A 15,563-nucleotide genomic window follows, 5' to 3' on the forward strand; every position below is an offset into this window, starting at 1 on the left:
CCAAAAAAAAACCAACAACTTAGCTCTGTTTGTTCATTATAAAAATTGATTTGTAAACATTCATAATGTAATTTGAATTGTGTGTCTCAGTTTAATGTGTTAGACAATCTTAATACTATTATGGCACGAATTATCTGTACTTGATGTGCCCTGCTTATGTGCCCTGCTTTAATCACATTTGAAAAACAGAGCTTTTGGTATCTATCTGAGCTGGGTTGTTGGTACAATAATTTTATTATTGTATCCATAACTCTTTAAAATATCTCTACCTGTGTAGCAATAGATCTAATTAGGGTGGTTAAAATAATAATAATAATGATAATGATAAAGACCCCAATAATTTTTAAAATTGTATTCTGTCTCTCTTCACTAAAGTAAAATGAATTTGAATGATCTTATCAGGCTTTGCAGCCCTGCCATCTGCTGGTTAGTTTATTGTAAGGTATTTCACAGAACCTAAAATGTAAATCTCCATGGAAATGTTTTAAACTTTCTTTAGAGAGCTACAAGAGCTAAGATTAGAGAGAATTTATTTGACTGTGCTGAGCATCCTATATACATGCAGGCAAAAGTTGGCCACAAAGTTAATCAATAACCAAACTGGAAGAATTATTCTGGTGAGATTATAGTTTCTCTCTCTTAAATGACATACTAGTTATAAGTACCATACATTCATCTATAGATCTAAACTTCCATAATACAAACCTTGCTTCAGATCACTATTTGCTTCAGGTTAGCGTTTACCTTCCCCTTATGAAGTAGAATAGCAGACTACTGTGTTTGACTATTTTTAAACCACTGCATATAGTGGGCTTAATGAATGCTACTTTAGATCTCTAAAGCATATTTGCTTTTAATTCACAACTGACCTATGTACTAAATGTAGCAGTGACAGATAGTAGCCAAACATACTTTGCTGTAGAAAGAAAATGTTAAAGGTTATGTTTCTGATGTTCTATATCACTGTTTTCAGATGCATATAATCACAGTTTTTCAGATAGATTGAATGGCTAAAATTCCCCCTTCCCTCACTGATTTGGGAACATCAGTTTACTTCCTATTGCTCCTGTAGCTCTTGCTAAATTCTACTGTATTTTGCTAAAATAAGGATCATACTAGGATTTTGATTTTTATATGATCTGATGATAGGAGAGGAGAATGTCAAAGCCCTGTTACATACCTTCCTTTAGTGAGATTCTGTAGTGTCTATCTGAGCACATCGCACATCATCTCGACCCAGGTTATTTTCTTGAATAACCTTTCACTTTTTAAATGTTCTTTTTCTGCTTAGTTATTCATCTTAAGTGGAGTATCACAGGTGGATTCAAGAAACAAGGCCAAAATGTGAAGTCCTCACTAATGAAGGAAGCAATACTTCTTTCTTTAAAGAGAGATTAGAGTTATAGATTATTGTATCCCTTTATTTGATCATATAGCTAACAGATCTGTGAGTACATAGTGACAACTACGAAGCCTTATGCTTCATGTAGCCTGGCCACTTTAAAACTTCATGGCAAAGTACAGGTGTTCAAGAAGGCCGAGGCAGAAGCGCTCTAATTTTTGAGCCTTACTCTAAGTACCCAAGGTTAGGTTGAGAGAAAGCAGAATACGCATTAAGCCTTGTGGGAGGGAGACAAGGTGTGGCTTGGAGCCTGGCTGCTGAGCCCAAGCCCAGCAGGTGGTGATGGTGGGGAGGGGCTCTCTCATGTCTCCCAGCATGCTCCCCAGGCTCCCTCGGCTGCCAAAGACTCCTGAGCAGAGCCCAATGGCTGAGCTGCCCCTGATTGGCTGGTGGGGACCCACCTGGAACTGATGCAGCAGTGGCTAGTCATGACATGCGCCCCCATGGCCACAAGCCACTAGCCAGCTATCCTGTGCATCCTGCCCAGCATGCTTCACACTCACCAAGTGTGCGCATGTGTATCAGATGCCTGGGTTCTCTGTGTGTGTCTGTGTGCAAGTCCAAGACACCTGGGTTTTGTGTGTGTGTGTCTGTGTGTGACATAGACACCTGGGTTCTGTGCATGTGTGGTAGGCAGTATGTGAGGCAGAGTGAGTGTGTGTGAGGCAGAGTGTGTGTCTATCTGTCTGTCTTAGATTTCTGGGTTCTGCCTGTGTGTACGTGTGTCCTCCAAATACCAGCATTCTGTGTGTGTGTCTTGAACATCTGTGTTCCATGTGTATGTTCTGGATGCCTGGGTTGTGTGTGTGTGTGTCCCAAATGGTGCATTTTGTATGTGTGTCCCCCAGATACCTGGGTTCTGTGTGCATATGTCCTGGATGACTGTATTCCCCCCTGCTAATGTTGGTGGCCCTGGCCCCATGCAGTGGCAGGCTGTCTGGATCTGCAAAGTCCTGGCTGACTAACTTCTCACCCCTGTGGGCCGGGAGCCCTCTCTGGATGAGAAGGGCCAGAGGTGAGAGCCTCCACCTTGTCCATGGGTCGCCAGCCCTGGGCTCCTCTGGCCCTGCATCTTAGGCACTGCTGCCCACAACCCAGGTTGGTCAGGCACTATCCACCTGCCCCACCACTCCTGCCTGGGAGTGCAATGGTATCCCCATGTGAGGTGGTGCCGATGCCACTCTGGGGTGTTGTGGCTGAATCCCAGTTGATCTTTGACCCTGTGCATAAACTCCTTATCCTGGCACTGTGACTCTCAGCTCTGTAGCAGCAGGGGTGGCCTCCCTCAGACAGTGAGTGGCCATCTAGAGACCCCATTCTTGGACCTTCACAGTGCAATCTGGGGTCTGGGCAGATTGTTCAAGTACTGCAGCAGCAGGGTTGCAAGCAGGTGCCAACCTGCCCCTTCCAACTCTCCGTTCCAACCCACATCAAGGGGTCCATTTGGTACTCATTTTGCCAGCACCATCTGTGCACATGTGACCATCCTGGATTCATCATCTTGGGCTGCATGACTGGTCCTCCTGCACCCAAATGCAGAGTCTGCAGACAAGGGAGATACTGAGAGACCTATGGTGAGTCCTCTGTCTGGACCTTTTCCCCCACCTAGGGCTGAGAGAGGCCACCCTTGCTGCTTAAAACCTAGCACTAATTATGGGCAGCCCTGGCATTAGCATCCTATGAAATGCCTACATGCTACCTCCCAGCTGGGAAAATCCAGATACTGTGGGAGCTGGAAAGGCTGGGAACCAAAGCATCTGTACCTGGAGGCATGAGCCTTCTCTGGTTCTCTGAGAGGAGAGGGAGGGAAGGATTTTTTTGAGGGATGTGGGGGGGTTGCTATGGAGGGTTCCCATTTCTCACTGCACCTTACCTGCAGCAGTGTTCATAAATAGGTGTTCTGCCAAATGGCACTTAGACGTGCGCCAGCAAAAACATACAATTGTGACTATTGGTTAAACTGCAGCTGTGGGGCTTGAAAAAAGCTTTCAGTGTCTTTTGGAGTCTGTTTGGGTGTCATTTTGTTTAAAGTGGTTCTGCATCAACATACTGACGTCTCTCGAGAAAACCACACAACCTTGAGGGATGGGGCAGCCAGTTGACAGTTAACTAGATTTATGGTCACTCAGTGTAGCACAGACTGATAAGCCCCTACAAGAGTAGGGGTACTGTTTGGTTCCAGGCTGGTGGCACAGGGATTAGAGGGGGGTGTTTGAGGCATGAGGTCAGCGGGGAGCATCAATAAATCAGTATCATCACTCTTCCATGTGGGCAATCATTGAGCCAAGAGCATGCTGAATATTAGAGTAGGCAGCTATATCCTTCCCTGTGAGCATAACCTAAGCCAGGGGGTGTCAACTGGGGGTATGCGTACACTCGGGGGTACATGAGAAGGCCCTAGGGGATACACGCAGGGGGATGGGGATGGAGCATTGCCATGCACTATCCTGTGCTGCCATACAGGCGCTACCCACCTGGCCGGATGCAGGGGGCAGGGAAAGCTCGCATGTGGTGGCTGCTGCCACTCCACATTCGGCTGCATGCCCTCCCCTTCCCCCCCTGCTCCGCGTCCAATCACCAGGGGTACACTGCTCTGCGTCTAGCCGCTGGGGGTACACTGCTCCAAAAAGGTTGAAAACCCCTGCCCTAAGCTACCAAAGAATCACATTAAACCATTCCCTCACCTATAAACAGTGTTCCTTCTAAACTGCATGGTGTACACGGCCACGCAGGCATGTCTGGCAGCACAGCATAAGCGCGCCTACGCAGCCATGCATGCCACACAGCTTAGAGGGAATGTTGCCTATAAAGATCACATTCAGAAGGTCAGCAGTAAGGTTTTTTACAGGTAGCTGCCTTAAGACATTTAGCCAGCACGACATGGCATGTCAACTTCAAAGTGCTCCTGCAGTGGTATATGTCCCAGCAGATTATGGTGCTCCTGTCTGATCCAGAAGTTGTCACACTAAAAACTCAATACTATACTTACTCATGTTCAGAGGCTCATAACAGGATATGCAACTTACACACACACAGATGCATTCCCTGCACTCTCAGGCATTAGACCAAGTGACATAAGAAGACAGACCCTAACTGCTTCTCTGCTGCCAAGTTTCTGGGCCAATGGAGAGCCAAGCAGGCTGGGTACTGTGCCTTTGCATGTTGCACTAAATTTAGATAAGGGGTGGGGTGAATGGAAATGAAGTGATCGTTTAGACTAAATCTATTCCTACAGGGTGTGTCTACACATGCATTCGTTTCAGCACCAATTTACTCACAAGGAAATTACTCATGAGTAACTGGTGCTGGGCAGACATCTACATGTATACAGAAGTGGGAGCAGACTTGCTGCCAATATGCCTCCACTTCCCAGGGCCCTGCAATGGGCCCCTACTGCCACTGAGGGGAGCAGCTGGCAGCCCTCTTCAAAAGCCAGCCCTGTTTGCTGCTCTCTGGCCAGCCACTTCCCTGGCCAGGAGCAGCATGCACAGCATGGGGACAGCATGCAGCAGTGCTCTACTTGCCGCCTCTGCCTCCCCGCACCATGGCTTCTCCTGCCTCTGACCCTGGCAGTGACAACCAACACCTTGAGCTCCTGCTGGCCACCACACTGGACCTGCTGCGCTAACTGCCAACTGGCCCATGGCTGCCTTGCCTCTCCCAACTCCTCCACACACAGCGACCTCCTGCCCACCCTTTGTGCATCATCCCAGGGTTGCCACCATGCATCTGCCACCTCGACCCCATTTACCTGACTGGACCCCAGCAGGAGCACTGACAACAGAATCCAGGATGCTAATGCCAGGGCCGCCATCGCCCTCCTGGGCTTCCAACCTCACTGCCTCTGGGCCCACCAGACCAGCCAATACTGGTGGTGGCATGTTGTTCAGCACACCTGGGATGACAAGCAGTGACTGGAGGCTTTCAGGATGACCTGGGCCACCTTCTGGGATTTCCTGGAGCAGCTTTAGTCACAGTTGGACCAGCAAGACACTGGCACATGGCCACCCATCCCTGCAGACACCCGGCTGGCCCTTGCCCTGCTGTAGCTGGCCATGCCCACCAGCCTGCCATACTTCAGCCACCTGTTTGGTGTGGGCAAGGCCACCACTGGGGAAGCCATCTTGGAGGTGTGCAGTGCCATCCTGGATGTGCTGGGGAATACTGTGCTCTCTGTGTATGTCCCCCTGGCAGTGGTGGCAGGGCTTGGTGCCCTGGGATTCTCCCAGTGCATTGGGGCCTTGGATGGGACCCACATCCCTGTCACCTGCCTGCCCCACAAAGATCACCCCTTTACAGCCGGAGGGGCTTTCACTTGTAGCCCAGGTAACTTGGGTATATTCTCCCCTTCTCCAACTGAAGGGGATTGTTAGCTGGTAGGTGTGCTATGGGGGAACTGCAGACCGCTCAGTTTCCCTCTGTCCCTATAGAACCAGGCCAGGACAGTCAGGGGATTTAACTGTATACAAATTTATTTACATTAACCTATCACAAGGAAAAGAAACATGGATATAAACATATGTACTATATATATATATATACATACATACATACACACGCACGCACGCACGCACGCACGCACACACACACACATATTTCTAAGATATCTAAACAAATAACAGAAACAATACCCTCTGGGTAAATGCCATAAAACCTTATACCAGTGCTCCATATACAGGTAAGTCATAGGTAAGTATCTGATCTGAAACAGAAAACCCCCAAAATAAATATAGATAGCCAACAGATAAACAATAGACAAGTACGGGTGAACAATAAATAAACCACAAATAAACACAAATAAACAACAGGTGAAATAATAGCAATTAGGGGTCCCAGCAGAGCCCTAGGACTCTACTCATCTACTAATTTACAACATGAGAGTTCACAAAATATAAGGCACGACATCACACCACTTATGGCGCAAGGACCCTAAAGATAAACTTAATCCCGAGGGGAAACCCCAATGCCCTTGGGCTTTTCCCAAGCCCTACAAAGAAGCTGGTAACTTTAGGGGGGGCCTTCCCAGTCAGATAGACCTCCAGTTTCAGGAGGCCTTAACTAACCAGGAGGGGACTCCCCCTCCCCTGTGGGAATCCTCCTTTCCCTGCAACTCACGGCTCCCAGGCCTGGAGGGTGGCCCTCGTCCTCTGCGCCAAGCTGCTCTCACCTTCAGTGGGCTTTGGGGAGGGAGGTCGCTGTCCCCTGGAACAGGGCTCCACTATCCAGGGCTTCTGGGGCCTCTGGCTTGGCCCTGTCAGCTGGCTCAGTAGCCCAATCACCGTCTGGCTCTCTGGACTTAACCTTTTGCTATGGGTTGGAGGTCTGGGCTGGCTTGTGCAGCACCAGGCTTGGTCCGCTGCTGGACCCTCTGCACAGCACCTCCTGCACTGAGCTCCCAGCCTTGTTCTGGGGGTCGAGAACCTGAGCTGCCCAAGTTCTCCAAAGGTCCTACTCCATGCACCGTTCTGTGCACCATGTTTCTGGCCACACGCCAGAGGTTGCAGACCCGAGCTGCCTCATGCAACTCCCAGTGTTTGGACACCGTGTGCTGGGCTGGACACCAAGAGCCTAGCTGCTGGAGCTGTCCGCTGTTCCCCTCTGATGGAAGTCTTCAAGGGTGCTTCTGGGCTTGTGCTTTGCCCTGCTGAGCAGCTCTCTTCAGCTCTTCTAAGCCCCACTCTTCTCTGTCCCGGATGTGTTCCCCCCATGCTAGGCACACAGTTCTTTTTATGTGCTCCAGGGCTCCGCCCCTGAAGTCTTCCAGACGTGAGTGTTGCAGTCTTTAATCAGGTTGGGGGGAGGGGGGGAGGGAACTCCTCTCCTCCCCTCAGGAAAGGGGCATGACTTAATTCCTCTTGCTGCCTCCTGATTGGCGGATGAGCTCCACCAATCAAAACAGCAAGATTTCAAGCCTGGGATTCAACCCAAGCTCCAGAAGGCAAGCCTGCTGCACATTCTATGGTGTTCCAGGCCACCATGGACCACTGAGGTGCCTACATGCATGTGAATACCGGTTGGATGGGCAGCACCCATGAGGCCCACATCTTAAGGAACTTCAGCCTGCCAGGCCTGGTGGAGAGTGGGCGGTTCATACTGGGGGTGCCAAACCTGCAGCTGGGTGCCATGGCAGTCCTGCCCTTACTCATCGGGGACCCCACCTACCCACTCCTGCCTGGGCTCATGCAACCCTACACTAGCCACCTGGACCCCTGTCAGGGCCACTTTAACTGCTGCTTGGGACAGACCCATGCCCTGGTGGAGTGCACCTTCAGCTGCCTCAAGGGGTGCTGGTACACCCTCACTGCCTGCCTTGAGTTCACCAAGAACAACCTCCCCCAGGCCATCATCACAGCCTGCATGCTGCATAATATCTGAGAGGCCCAGGGGAGCTGTTTCATGAAGCCTGGGAGGAGGAAGCATGGTAGGCAGAGGATGCCTGGCAGCGGGAGTACCAGCTGTGGTGGCAGCAAGTGGTGGCCCTCCTCGCCCTCTCTCTGAGGGCCTGGGAAAGCTGCATACCTGCCAGCAGGGGCCAGGGCACAGGGTTTGAGAGGCAATGGCTGACTACCTCCTCCTGTACTCCCTGCTGTATCCTGCCTGGACAGAACAGTGTCCAGAACTTGGTGACCATTGTCTGTGGCCTGTACTGCCCAGGCCAGGATGGCATTCTGCTTCTGCAGCACCTCCACCCGTTCATGTTCCAGGGCCCGGTTCACACCTCCTCACACTGGTCCCATGCATTCTCGTGGGTGATGTTGTCCACCTGCCACCTGTCCTGGTGGACCAAATCCTCCACCCACCAGGCCCATGTGTCAGCAAGATGGTCCTCTGATGCCATCACCAGCTGGTCCAGAAGTAGGGTCTTGTCCTGGGTCCTCCTCTGGTGGAGCTAACACATCCACAGAGCCCTGGCTATGGGTGGCAGGAACCCTCAAGTCTCATCCAGGCTACCAATGGTGGCCTCTCCCCTGTGTGCAGTTGCAGAGCCTGCAGAGCCATGAGAAAGAAGCTGTTTGTGAAAGTTTGCAACAATTTTTAGATAAGATGATCTGTACCAGGGGCCATGAGGTGCCTGGCCTCAGATTGGAGGGTGGGCATGCAAGGGTGCTCAGGAACCATGGTAAGTCAACTGTGCAGGCCTGGTGTCAGATGGCCACTGGCTGCTCACTCCTTTGGGGCTGGTGGGCTGCTGGGTGCTGGCTGTAGTCAGCCTGCCTCCCTCACCCCATTCCCAGGCTGGGACAGGCCAGGATCCTGGCAGCATGTGCTGCCATGTCTACAGACCCCCTTCTCCTCTTGCAGGCCTGCCAGTCTGCTATGATGCTGCCCAGCCAATGACACCCAGGCTTGGAGGGCATAGGGGTCCTGGATGACTAGGACAAGGAGCCGCCAGTGCCCTTGCACTCCCTGCAGAGGGCCTCTCTGGGGAGGTGCCCAGGGGCCAGCCCCCCCACACTTCCACTGAGCCCCAAGTGTGTCCCTGCCAGTGCATGAGGAACTGTTTGCATAGTCTGAGGGGTCTGACCCACTACACCCTGTTGCTGCTGATGGCCATGGTGCCCCGGGCACACCAGCACACCCGGCATGGGACCCTGTGCTATGATCACACAGGGGACAAGCCTGGGCTGTCCTGAAACCTCCACTGCCACCTGGAGGGCTACCTGTTGCTGCACTACACATCCCTGCCCCCCAAAGCAGAGGAGGACATCACCACCAGCATCAACATGTTCTTCAGTGTGTGAGAGGCCTATGCCCACCTAGCTGCCAGGCCACAGGATGCTCAATAAGATGTTGCACTCTGTCCTGTCTCCCTGCATTCTGTGGGGGGAACCCAGAGGCAGAGGAGTGTGACTGGGTGTGGCAGAGCACCTTTGGTGCCTGCCACTTTCAGGGCTTATATCAAGCAGCAGTGCAGCCTGCAGGTGGCTGCAGTCTCCAATCAGGGGTCACATGGCCATCAGAGGGCTCAGATGCTGGCAATAAGAGCAAGCCTGAGCAAGGGAACCAGCAGTTTGCTGACTGTGGTCATGGGGAGAACATCACCTGGCTGGAGTGGCTGCTTACAACATCTTGGAAGTACAAGCCAGGAACTATTGGGGATCGTAGGAGGTTCCTGGTCCTGGGTATAACTGAAAACTACACCCTGCTGGGGAAGGATGGCCCGGTGGGACTGCCCATGGTGAGGTAGTTCCCCAGAAGTGCCAGGTCAGTTGCCTCCCCAGTGAAAGGTCAGTAAGAGGTGCCTTATAACTCCAGCCCCCCACAGCCTTGTGGGTTGAGAGAGCCCTGAGTTGGTAGGAGCAGGGACCCCTGAGCTGAGTGAGTATTGAGAGGTCTGAGGCTCAAATGTCGAAGAACCACAGCAAGGGGGCAGAGGAATGTGAGGGAGAGAAGGCAAGCCACTAATCAACCTGACCGGATGGACCTTTGACTGGTCAATGCTGGGGCCAGGACCACAATGGTCAAAAGGGCCAGGGGCCCACCACAAGGAACACCCAGAGCCAGGGGCATGGGTTTCCAACTGGCTTGGAGGGTGAAGCCAGGGCCAATGTGGCCAAAGCTCCCGGGGGAGCCATACACTAGATGGAGAAGGGTACAGGAGAGCTTAGCTGCCTAAGAAGGCCAGGTATTAGCCCTTGGATGCCATCTGTGAGGCATGGGACGTGGTACAGGGGAAGTCAGAGCCGCGCGTAATGCCCTAGGCATTGGGGTATGTAATGGGCAGCTTCCCACATTTCAGCATCTAGTTTATTACAAGTCATGACAGGAAAGACTGGGAGATTGCCTTAGACAGGCGGGTGGGTGGACTGTAAGACTGGCCTTGTGACGGCCCCCTGTCACACCAGGCCAGGCAGGAAGTGGGGTAGGGGCAGGGGTCAGGGCTGAGGCCAGGGGCAGGGGAGGGGAGGGCCCTCTCCGCAGTGCAGGGCTTACCACATGGCCAGGTCTGGTGTGGCTGGCAGCTCTGCATGGTCATGGCTGTCAGCAATGGCATATGGCTCTGGGTGGTGTCCTTGGATGGTGGGGTGTGGCAGGTGGGCACCCAGGCAAGGCCCCCTCCAGGGAGGACCTGGCACTGCTGGCAGCCAATGGTGATGTGGCTGGCCATGCCTCATGTCTGGGATGAGGCTGTGGAGCTTTGGGGCTTGTGCTGGCCCAGGTTTCCTTGGGGTTCAGGCAGGCCACCTTTGCTGCTGTACACAGCACGGCTGTGGCCTGGGTCTCAGGGCATGAGGATGTCTGTCAGCTGCTGCATAAAGGGCATGGTCTTGCGGGCATTTCCTGATCAACAATTGTGGTCAGAGATGGAAACCCATTGTGCCTGCAAGGCCTTGACCTTTTTATGGCCTTGACCTTTTTGTGGCATCTGACCTGACAGCTCCTCATAGATATGGGCATTGGAGCACTGCTCCATGTGACCTGGTGCTACATCTCCACCTCACCCCACAGTACCATGAGGTCACCAGTCTCTTCCTGCAACCAGTTGGTGCCCTTGGTGGTGATGGGTGATGACAAGGCCATCGGGGCTCCCGTGTCAGCTCTCTGAGCCTCCACATGCTGCTGAGCTCCACATGCTCTGAGTCCCTATGCTGCTGAGCCTGGGCAGCTGCCTGCAGCATCCAGCACAGAGGCACAGCACAGGACTGGCAACCATGTGGTGAGGCAATGCTCCACAGCACTTGCAGGCTCCAGGCAGGCTGCTGGGTGTGGGCTGCAGGCATCTGGAGCTGTCTCTGGTGGCCAGGAGCTGCCTGAAGCTGGACTTGGGTGCTGACAGGCCTGGCAGCAGCCTGAAGGCCTGGATGGCACAGGCCTGGCAGCAGTGTGGCACTATGGTGCCAGGCAGTGGCACTGGGGTGCAGGTAGGCTGGTGCAGCTGGCTTGCAGCCTGCCCCAGGGGAAACAGGGGCCTGGAGCAGCCTTAGGCTTCCTGCTTATGCCACAGGGCTCTGAGTGCCTGCAGGCTTTTAAGAGCCTGAGGTTGGGGCAGGCATAGAACAAAGCCAGCCCTGGGGCAGGAGAGGCTTCTAGTCCTAGAGCCCTGGGGATAGCCTCAGTCTGGTCCCCTAGTGGTGGGGCTGACCAGGAGCAAATTTTCTCCCAGTTTGCATCTACATGTGCATTACTGCTCAATAACTACTCGCTAGCAAATTTTCTACGTGCATTTGCAGGTAGCAGATTTACTCATGAGCGGCATCATTTACTTCATAGTAAGCATATACACATGTAGACGCACATGCTTACTGCGTAGTAAACTATGCTACTGTGCAGTAAAGTGTCTCATGTAGATGCACCCAGAGTTAAGCTGTTCTAATTTTATATAGCAGAGGGCAGTGCATGTGTGCACACATGCAAACCCTGTTTCCCCCCACCAGGAGGATGTGCTAAATGCTGTCTTCCATTTGTTGTAAAAAAGAAAAAGGAAACAAAGTGTTGGCAGACTTGCACTTGTTGTTTGAGCCATTTTGTTGATGCAGGCACAAATGAAGCATGTTTGCTTTCTGAGGCAGGATACTCATTCCTTTAAGTAAAAGCAGTACTTTCTGCAAGTGTTTAGGATGATAAATTGACTGAAGGGCTGTACATGCCTGTATGGGAATGTAGGCTATGTCGGTAAATTGCACACACCTCTGTTTTAATAGGAACTTGACTTTCCTATTCAGTTAGGGAGTTGGGGAAGAAATCTTTTCATTCCTCCTTCCTCTGTTGTGCCCCAGCAAAGCCTAAGACAGGAAGTTTCCATATTCCTACTAAACATGGGTTTTGTAGTTTTGTAATCCCTCAGCTTTGTTTTATATAACTAGTCCTGAAGCCTCTGCATTCCTTTAAAAAGGGGGAGATTTGCAAACAGAAGGGCTCCAGAAATAGGGGAGAAACCACAGAATCCTCATTGCTATGTGTGCTCCAATGTAATTAATATTCACTATCTTTATTCATAAAGTATGAAGATAGAATAGTTAAAATATTCCATTTTTTTAAAACTTGCAAGCATTCTGGATCTCAGTAAAATAAAATTAGACCATGTTAACAATACTTCAAACATTTATTCACATGCTTAATGCAGAGAGCGCTTTCATTAACTGCAGTGGGATTGCTCACTGTAACAGGCCGCCTGTTAAGCCCTGTTGCAATGACGGGAGCTTGCATCTACTGTTGCTAAGGAATAGGTAAAATACCTGTATTGGGTGAAGACATTAAAGAAACCGAACACAAAATGGCCAAACCCTGGTGTCTTTAATTAACTTTGGAGGTCTGTGGTAGGAGCCCATGTGGGAATGAAGCCTGTCCTTATTGGCACTGGTCAATGAACCAGGAGTTAAAACCCACATGGGTCTGGAGGGTCATGGCCCCAGTGAGGGGATACACACAGGACCTCAGGCTCGTGCATACTGCACAGAAGCGCAGCAGATTCACTTGGCTCCCAGGCAGGGAGTTAGATGAATCTAATTAGAGGAAGGAGGAAAGAGAAACTTACCTCAAATGAAGATTCAGTGTGGGATCTCTGAATGTGGAGTGAAAGTGGCATTCCGGTGACTGTGGCAGTTGATGACTAATTTACCTAAGAAAAGAGAGAGTAATGCAAGCATTAGCAGGGGCAATCCTGTGAGGGCAGCTTCTGTTGACTTAGGCGGATGGTAAAATTCCCTGCAGCCATGTGTAGGAATAAACATTGTAAAAAGTGTATTAAAACAAAAATGCTTAACTGAATAATGACAATGGAAAGGAGATGTGGTATTGATAGAGACCCTGTGTATTGGGATCAGAATGGCTTGAGGAATAAGTAATGGTTTACCAAGCACAGTGCATGAGTCTGGGAAATTGTGGTATTTGACTTAAGCAAGATCTGGGATTGACATCTGTGTGACTAGTTAAGAGTAACTAGATGTCCTCTTGAATGTGTATAGACACTCCTGGGAGAAAGACTGACAAGTATTTCATCAGTAACCATCTGTCGTGTGGTACGCGTAGGGTGTAGGGGCAGGGGAGCCCTGTGATGTGGCTGGAAGTTACTATATGGTTTGAAGTGAGGCAGAAGATCACACCTCCCAATGTACTTTCTCTTTCTGCCATTTTGTTCTTACCATCAAAGGCACAGCAGTCAAGTACGGAAGGAGAACAGGTGGAGAACCAGGCAGAACAAGTCCAACCTCAATTATTAAAGATAGCTGTGAACTACCATACTCACATATAGAGTGTGTGCACACAGGACCAGATCTCATGAATCAAAAACTTGTACTGTTTAAACCAGGCTTGTCCAACATATGGCTCGTGGGCCGCCATGCGGCCTTCCAAGCTGTTTTCTGAGGCCCAAGGTGCTGCAACGGGAAACGAAAGTAAACACTGTACTTTCGTTTCATGGGGGTGATATGACACTGCTTCCTGTGAGGTCTTTGAATATGGCTCCCCGGCTCACTGGGTGATAAAAAGTTCATGATCCAGCCCCACATTCAAAAAGGTTGGACATCCCTGGTTTAAACTGAACAAAGTGAGATTAGTTTATGGAATACATTATTTTATGGAATACTTTGGTGACTTTTTTTAATTATTAGCTAATTGCATAACAACTGAAGAAATACAGGCTATGCTAGATTAGAATTCTTATATTATACTTCCATTTTTCTAAAGGCTTTTGTTAACTTTCGGTTGTAGGCCATGAGGGTTTCCTTAAATTTTGTGGTAAACTCTAATTTGAGGAAAAAAATGTTCAGGAATTGTAGCAAAATGTCTACACAATTAATTATGTTTTTCAAGTTTGCTTTGTTTGGCTTTTGGCAGGAAATCTTAGTCTGAGAATTGTTGGAACCTCTTCAATCAACATAAAAGTTCCAGCTACTTCATCCTTACTGAAATAAGAGGTTGCAACTCCTACGATGAAATTCTGGCCCTGTTGAAGTCATTCCGTTAATTTCAATGGGTTCAGCATTTAATCCCCATTATAGGTACAAGTTGTACTTGTATAACAAATTGATAAAGAACATATTAGGAGCTGCTACAATCTAAATTGCTACCTAGGCAAAATTCTGGATCTCCAGATTTGTTGTCCACCAAAGTTTGCTCTCAGATGTGTGTCCAAAGACTCTAAAAGAAACTGCTGTAAATGGTGAACATATAAGGAACATCAAATTCTGATTCTGAGAGAATAATGTTATTATAGATGTTACCTTTTCACTAGATCTTAAGCACAGTGTCCCAGATCCTGACCTGTGAATGAGAAGAGATCAGCATGGGTAAAGGGAAAGTTGACTTTCACCTTGGGAACTATCAGAATGTTGGTTTGGCATTTACTGTATATCACAGCCTGAAAATTGCTCTTATTTCAGGGACCAACAACCTTCCAGGATGTTTTGGCATGCTAAGTGTAAGGGACACGCTGGCTGCCTCCTTTATTTGAGCCATGTCTGCTATGATCCAGCTATGGTGGATGCTAGGATAGGCATCTGGGGATTCCGTTAGAAACAGTCCTCCATTGTGACTTAATAAGTGTAGGCAGAATCTGAGCCGATGAGTTAAACCTTTTAAATGATAAAGGTTTTACAACAAAGACATACCTGTTTAATTCTATTTTTTCTTTTGCCTGGCAGCAGGGAGGTTAAAGGAGGGTAGTGGTGATACTGGGTTGCTATTAGCTAACTAGTTTATAGTAGGCCTGTACAAAGTGGCTAGCATTCATTTCAGTTTCGGCCAATTTGGGGGACAGTGATTCAATTAGGTGATTCGAATCACTGTTCCAAAGTGATTTGGGAAAATCTGATTCAGAGATATGGCTGCAGCTGAATTGGCTGAATCTCCAAATCAGTCCCATCCCCTGTCTGCTCTCAATGGCTGCTCTGCCTGCTCTCCTAGCTGCCAGCTGTTTTAAAAAAAAAAAAGCCTGCATTCACCGGCTGCTGCCAGGCTGTGGGGGGGGGGGGGGGGCCCCCGCCCCCCCCCCGGGACTCTGCCACAGAGCCCCTGACCCTCCCCCGCTCTCCCAGCCCCCACCATGGCTGCCCTGCCTGCCCCAGCTCCTGGCCCTTTAAAAAAAAAGCCCCGCTCACCAGCTCCTGCGGAGGGGGGGCGGAGGCAATCCTCACTGCTCCCTACTTCCCCATGCTGCATGGGGGGGGCTCTGCCACAAGCTCCCTGAAGCCCCAAGGCTGCCACAGCACCCAGTGAGCGC

The 15,563-nt window shown here is 50.2% G+C and overlaps 1 long non-coding RNA gene across 1 annotated transcript in view; it reads left to right on the forward strand.

Moving 5' to 3' along the window:
* LOC112550638 overlaps positions 1 to 15,563 on the forward strand; it is a 59,203-nt gene that overhangs the window by 38,540 nt on the left and 5,100 nt on the right. The window lies entirely within an intron of this gene.

This window comes from Alligator sinensis, unplaced genomic scaffold (assembly GCF_000455745.1).
Source record: "Alligator sinensis unplaced genomic scaffold, ASM45574v1 scaffold1055_1, whole genome shotgun sequence".
NCBI lineage: Eukaryota > Metazoa > Chordata > Crocodylia > Alligatoridae > Alligator > Alligator sinensis.